The sequence below is a fragment of the Ruditapes philippinarum genome, unplaced genomic scaffold, assembly GCF_026571515.1.
Source record: "Ruditapes philippinarum isolate M1 unplaced genomic scaffold, ASM2657151v2 ctg2968_1_1_1_1, whole genome shotgun sequence".
NCBI lineage: Eukaryota > Metazoa > Mollusca > Bivalvia > Venerida > Veneridae > Ruditapes > Ruditapes philippinarum.
This window is the reverse complement of record NW_026860873.1, coordinates 58,416-66,818: the sequence shown is the minus strand read 5'-3', so window position 1 is coordinate 66,818 and position 8,403 is coordinate 58,416.

Below are 8,403 nucleotides of genomic sequence, written 5' to 3'. Positions count from 1 at the left end.
AAAGCCAGGTGAATCAGATCAGCAGTAATACGTCCGTTCATGTTTTAAGTTTGGAAGTAAATGGAAAATAATTTTTGAAACCCAAGATATATATATATCATCGCCAAAATCGTACCAGAAGCGTACTACAAGCGGGTAATGATCGGCACCGTCGTAGCGATATCGTCGTACAGTCTTGTAGGTCTGCGTAGCGTCGTAGTGCGAGCTTGCATGAATGTCGTAGCGGCAGCGTAGTATAAACGCAGTAAACGCGGCCGCTGGTCGGCTCGGTCAGAGTAACATCGTAGTAGAAGCGTATCAGCAGCGCGTTTGACGTGGGAACCTCGTAGTACAGTCGTTATAAGGACCAAATTTGCCAAATTGTTCGATTTCGACGCCGATTGGCCCCGATCGGCCCCGATCCAATAATTTTTCAGATCGTGGCTTGATCGGCATGATCGTCCTAAAGTCGCAGCTCTGTGTGAAAGCAACTTTAAGAGTATGACTGCCGTTTTACAAGTTAACATTGAAACAAACACAAAAAGCTGTTTAGTATTATAAAAAAGGACATTACCCGAAATCGAGCAAAACATCAATATTCTAGGCTGTACAAATTACGTTATATGTACATAAGAAATTTCTTCTAATAATTTAGGTTTTCCACTGTGTTTAAGATATATTCTTTATTCATTTGTTTTATACCTTAAGAACGTACAAATGAAGTGGAAAATTTAAAATGTTGCAAGCTTGGTTTGATTGAGTCTGTTCATTGTGTAAAGTAGTTAATTGTCCACGTCCTCCAACATTGATGCAGAGTTCAACATTTATGCATAAAAATAATGAAATTCTGGAACTAAGACAAATCCAAAAATGTATTATATATATGTTGATCATCATTGCGTTTTCAACTTTTAAGGATCATTGTTTCTGAATGCCTTACTGTCCCAGTATGGACACACTTTCACATATCTAGAAAACACAACATTTAAAGAATGCCAAACCATTAAAGATATTTGAACTTTATTCAGTGTTTTTTTTCCAAGGAAATTGTATCTTACATATGACGTTCTATTATTGGAAAATGTACATTAAACAAACTTCTGACATTTTATTTTGTCAAAAATCAATGCACAGAAATTAGAGATATTGGTAAAACAATTACTGAAACACGAACAGAGGTTAAGTAAATGAACGAAATTTTGAATATCGATGTTTTTTCCAAGAATATGAGGCTACATTAAGAATATCTTGATTTGTAAGTAAATGGAAACAAAGGGAAAATTGAGTTAATCAAGCGGCACATTTTCGTTCTTTAATATTAGATACTAAAATATTATAAAAGATGTTATCTATAATGAGTTTTGATTTTGTTCCAACATTTATTTTATTTCTTAAAAGAACAGTACTATTCGATGATATTTTGGATTCTTCATTGTTTCCCAAACAGACAGGATACATTAAATCTCATGTTGGAAATGAAAAATATTTTCTCTTAAAAGACATTTTGTTTGATAAAAAGAAAAAAAGAAACAAATCATTAAAACACACTTACTTCCAGGATCTAATGATCTTAATAATATTCCTTCCAAAAATGTCTTAAGTCTAATATTTGCACGTGCATGCTGCTTCCATTCACGTCGCAAATGTTCTTCGTTGTCAAAGAATTTAAAACTTCCTTGAATATCATAGTTTGACTTGTATGTCATGATCTTCATTGACATTTCATTTTTTCACAATTTTTGTTTTCCTGACACGATCGTTTAATTTAGATAAATATCCCAAATATTACCTTGATAATTTGCATACATGTAGAAAAATTCTGAGCTTTTTAATGATCATGTCTGCAATGCAAATAGAGAGCTTTATTTTACCACAGAGGGGAAGATGCATTGATTAGGCTCGCATTAAACAGATTTACAAGTTTCCTTCATGAGGTAACGCTGAATGACACTATTCAACACAAATGATTTAATTCGCCGCGTATAATCCCATTCACTAATAATTGTAATCAAACGTATTCTTGTTCGAATAACAATATATGTAGTTCTGCCTGAAAATCCCCAATATCCTGCTATGTCCTACGGTGTCAGGAAAGATGCGTATATAAAACGAGAGCACTATAATTTCGTACTATCGGCTTTCTGTCAATTGCCTTGTAGTGTTGTTCCTGTCAGGCTACGATAATTGATTCAATAAAACAGACACGTGCCAAACGACATTCATAATGTTGTTTGTTTACACCAAATATTTACACATTGTGTTAATTTTCTTGTGCTTACAATATATAATCAAACTTATAAGTGAAGAACTTCATATAATCAAAACAACCAATGTAACTCCTTGTCTCACTATATTAAAATTTCCCTATTAATACTAAAATCTATTTAGTTTGGCTAGTTACAAAATAAAACGCTTGATACTCTCAAAAGGGGATTTGTCGTTTGTCTTCGTCTTTGCTAATGATCAACCCCAACACTTGAGAAAAATCGACAACAAAATCTTTTATTGACATCGTTATTGATTTTATAAAAAAATATTCTCAGTCTAAAGTTATTTCATTGACAGTAAGCGTTATAAATGACAATATATATGTCTTATTTCCTTTAAGAAGTTGAAATTTCCATTGAACCTCCTAATGTAGGGGAAAATATTAAGCATCACTTATCAGTTTCGATTGTCAAGTAATGTAAATTTACCATTTATATTATTCACGTATTTTCACATCATGTTTTATAATATATCTTAGAAGTTAAATAGATGGTTTGAATTTCAATAAATCAAATATTATTTTATAATCATGACAAATAATCTGTGATTTTTTCAAGCTGCATGCACATTTCAAAACAGGGACATGGACACGTTGTAGACTACTGCAGATTTGGTTCTCTGTTATAAATACTGTGTCAAATAAATTGTGTTGCTATATACATTTCCTCCGTAAGAAACAAAATCAATAATTTTCCGTATTCCAACGATACGTCAATTTTACAGGATTGATTAAAACTAATTTATATAACATTTTTTTATATATAAGTTATCGTTTTGTTATTTCAGTAACTTAAAGTCTGAATGTTATACAACTTCTAATAAAAATAATTCTTTTGAAGTATTATCCATAAAATCAAACGACTATCTTAAAAATGAAAAAAGTTCTGAAAACGCAATACAATGCGAGAGTTTTTATATGTATTATCTGATAAAGTATGTTATCAATAGCCGTGTAGGTTTTTCCTTTTCATGCCATGCTTTTACCAAGGTTGTCGTCATACATTGCTTTGTTTCAGTCAGATTTAATATAGATAAATCATCAATTTATAGCTTTCCTTTCTTATTTTACACGATTGTTTACTTATCAAATGTGATAATACTACCGAATACATGTCAAATAATGTACAAGATAAAAGAACTGACATAATTTTAAGTATGTTTACTTTGGAAATAGCATTTATTATGTTGTATCATACAGCATTTTAACAACAGCGGCGGTTAAGCTCATCTTTATTTTGGTTTATATTAACATTGTAATGTTTCATTCAGAAACAATGGTTCTTATCAGTTATTTATTTTATTGAAAATGGATCTAACTTAAAATGAAACAGAAACATATCCGTACATTCACGTGTAGAACTTTACCATAATAGTTAATTCACTAAAATATGGATATCAAATTAATTAAGATTTTAATGGTTTTGCTAATCACCTTCCATAAAATGTAATAGTTTTTATTTAATTATTATGTGTTTGTTTTTTGTTTGTTTATTTTTTTTATTTTATTTTAATGATTTGGTGTTGTTCTTTGGAGGTTGTTGTTATTGTTGTTGTGTTTTTTGTGAGTGTGTGTGTTGTTATTTTTGTTGTTGTTGATGTGTTGATTGGTTTTATGTAGGATGATTTTTTTTTTAAATAACTGATTATGAATCATCTCATCTTTTTCTTATCTCATGCACGTGTACATTTTAATGTAATTATACTAAGTAAAATCATGACTAAATCCGAGCCAATGACACATATTGCCAGGGAAAGTATATGTATTACGAAGTTTGTGCTATTAAGGTATACCATGAACAGTATGCTAGAACTTTTTGGTAAATTTAAAATGAAATGCAAGTTTCTGTGGCATAATTATTTCATCTTAAAATTGGGTTCTAATGTTGCAAAAATTGTGTGATTTCTCACTTTTTAAAGAATTGTTAATTCAAACAGCTAAGATATGCTGTTTAGAGTGCAAATGGTGTATTTTAAAGAAAATACAAGATTCTAGAAACGTAGCAATATAGACTATACTTTAAATTTGTAAGGTCCGGTTCGACTCCTACTTGAGTCGCACACATGTGGTCTCATATCACACCTGTACTGATACGCGTAAGTTAAGAATTAGACACGAAAGTGATTAATATAAGGTGCAAGACCTTGTGTCACAAGCAATGTTTAAAATAATTATTTTAAAACTAAGCCAACAATCAAAACGCAGTGAACTTTATAAGGAAATTTCAAAATAAAAGGAAACATACATGGTGACATAGCCCTCAAAAAGTATGCTTATATTTTCTAATCTAATCTTGTATTCTTCATATTTTTAACATTAGCTTTCTCACGCTTGTTACGAATGACACATCTCAAAAAAGATACAATTATTTTAATTGATTTCTCAGAGGAAATCAAAGATATTCAATGTCATTCCGTTCTTAAAATAAAGTACATATGGCATGAATATTTTAAATGAATAAAAACAATATTGTTCTTGAACAAATGTATAAGTTGTAAGGAAAATAGTTTTGAAACATAATACTCACTGTCATCGTCTAATGATTTGAATAATATTCCTTCTACAAATGTTTTGAGTCGAATATTTTCACGTGCATGCTGCCTCCATTCACGTCGTAAATGTTCTTCGTTGTCAAATAATTTAAATCTTCCCTGAATTTCATAACTAGACTGGAATGTCATGACTTTCATTGACACTTTATTCCTATCATGATGACTGCTGTTTTTAAAACTAATATGAGTTTGCGTCCAGGTGTTCTTAGAGCATACATTTAGATGTTCTTAAGCTGCAGCGTGGTAGTTGATAAAAACGTCAAAACAGCAAAAGCTCAAGGCAGTTAGTTTCTTATCCAAACTACGCAAACTAATTAATAAATTCAAATATTCTGTGATCATACACTTAGAGCAAACATTAGCAATCTAGTCGCACAGCGTATAAAATTATAGTCTCGCTTTTTATACAGAATATAGTAGTTTCGTCACCTTATATCGACTAAGCAATAATGGAAATAGCTCCTTTTAACGACATGAATCAACAAACAGATAAAGGTTATCCGCTGTGTATTCATCCAACAATCCTGCTTAAAGAACACAGATATCCGCGAAATGAATAAAATCTGTGGGAGAATTCTCGATATGCTGCAATGTCCTACGATGACAGGAAAGATACGTATGTAAATCGCTATTGTTCCATTAGAAGCTTCCTTTTGTATTATTGACTTTCTGTGATACTTTGTTATGTTCTCTTATCAAGCATCTATCCATAAATGATTCGTATTTATACACTTTATAAGATACGGTAGTCACCATTAAAAACAACTTTTCTTCTTTTTTTCCTTTGTTTCCTTTTTCTAAGATTTATCTTTTAAATATGGTGTGCATGATTAGTATATTAAGTTTCTCTTGGCAATATAATTTGATGAAAAGTCAAGTCTATCAAACTGTATATGATAAATCAGCTGCCGATTATTTAATATATATTAACCACAATTCGTTTATACTAAAGGTATTAGATGCTTTATGCATAACATCCTTTCTGAAGTCGAGCATACTGAGTTAACGTGGGGCGAAAGTTCAAGCCCTAATTTGGGCCATTAATAATAATATGAAGATATAATTATAAAGGTGCCAAATTCCTAAATATAAAAAATACGACCTGTTTTCTGAACCCACCTTAATCAAATTTGACAGATACCTTATTCAGTTAACCTCATTTTTGCATATATGCTTATTTTGGTTATGTTAGTTTTATTTTAGGGCATATCTAGTCGACAATTGATTCATTATTAGGTTTGATGATTCTACTTTTGCACACTAATGAATCTTTTGACCCATGATTTCTAAACATTTGTGGTAACCGCTGCACACAACTTGTAACCAAAAGTTAATAGTTTTATACACACTACATTTCTATGTTACACATTTCATTAATCTCTGGTTTCTACACACATCTTGAAATCTATGGTTTCTACACACTTATTGAAATCTATGGTTTCTACACACTTCTTGAACCCTATGGTTTCTACACACTTCCTGAAACCTATGGTTTCTTCAAACTTTTTGTATCATATGGTTAGTACACATTTCTTGTACTCACTACTTGTAACCTATGATTTCAACACACTTCTTGTAAAACATTGTATGTAAGCATTTCTTGTAACATATTGTTTCTAAGCATTTTTTGTTTACCATTGTATCTAAGCATTTCTTGTAACATATGATTTCTACACACTTCTTGTAACCTATGATTTCTACACACTTCTTGTAAACCATTGTATCTAAGCATTTCTTGTAACTTATTGTTTCTAAGCATTTCTTGTAACCTATGATTTCTACAAACTTCTTTTAAACCATTGTATCTAAGCATTTCTTGTAACCTAGAGTTTCTATGCATTTCTTGTAACCAAGTGTTTCTATGCATTTCTTGTAACTTATGGTTTCTACACACTTCTTGTAACTGCTGGTTTTTACACCTGTCGTGTTACTTATAATTTCTTATCACCTCTGGTTTCGACACAATTGTTGTAACCTATGATTTCTACACATTTCTTGTTCCCTATGGTTTCAACATTTCTTATTTCTTTCTTGTAATTAGATTCTTTAGTTAGTCATCATTTTCTGAAAGTTTTAGTTGTTACATTCTAAAACCATCAGAAAACATTTAACTTAATCATAATCCCACAGCACAGAGCATCGCATAACAAAATTAATTAAATTAACCGCTATGTTAAGCTAAAAAGACATCAGAATTAGAAAATTGATCTGAAAATACAGTATTTTCCTTTAATATACAGAAACATTATCTGCATCAATATGTATCCATTTGCTTCAAATAAAAGGTAGAAGATATATTTCTTTAGAACACATAACATTTCGGTTGCATTGAAATAAATGACCGCTGGATAACTTGATAAATCAAAGACTTATTTTAGTAAATCTTCTAGTCTTATATATGTTATTTGACGTTTATATATATATAGAAAAGAGTGAGCTTAGTGCTAAAAGTCAAAGCCTCTAAATGCAAGGATTGTTGGTATGAACCCTCAGTGGGTCACACATGAAAGTTATGATAGTAAATAAAAAAACGATCTAGAAAGAGGTTTAAATAAGATTCAAGTATCTTAATAAAAATATCAAGAGGTTTATCCGTACTCGGGTAACTACAAACAACGATAGACAGTTATTTAAAAAAAAAACTACAAGTTTGCGTCACAATTTAGCTGTAATATCATATTTTGTAACAAAAGAGCCAAATAGAAAAACCATAATGACAAAAACATTGTAGTTCGTTGTCAAAAGATATAGCATAGATAACAATTAATGCACATATATATTAGTAACAAAAATAAAAGGAAAAGATAATGTACAAGATGCATTCGGAAAGAGTTTCATGATAAGATAACTATTAGAATTTGTTATGTCGGTACAACAAAAATGAAATTCATTCCAAATGACATTACAAAACCTGTATTTGGAAGAAATAATATATTTTACCTTTTCGAAGAAAGATCTTAAAATTTGGCTTTCTATCTCTAAATGTAGAAGATTCTATCCAGCATACTTTCAATTCGTATAGTTAAGAAAAGCGACGAATCTTTCTGCATACTAGTAAATCATGTTACTGATATTATGATATATGGCCACATTTCATAATGGCTAGATTGTAAGTGGTAAATGTCTTACGATTCTTACAAATTCTGCATTTGAATGTCTACAACATTTTGATATAATGCCAATTACATCTTATTTTCGGTAGGAGTTTTTGTTCATTGAAATACGAGTATGATAAATGTCTATTTATCTGTTTCAACAGACGCATTAGAAAACATAATTATATATTTTCAAAGTAAAGATCTACGAATTGCTTGAGATATACTATGTTTTTTATTTTTTTTTTCACAAGAAATGTCATTTTACAAACTTTAAGTTTAAAACATACCAATGTTCGTCAAATAAAATGCCGGCTGTCCATTTATAATGCCGGACCCAATACGAATAAAATCCCAAAATATATTGTTTTCAATAATATTGCAAAGTCTGCTTTTGGAAGAAATAAATATATCTTATCATTTAAAAAAAGGATCCTTAAATTTTTTTCTCTAAGTGTTGAGGAAGCTATCGAGCTAGCTTAGGGAAAATCAGTGGTTCTTCTTAGGTACC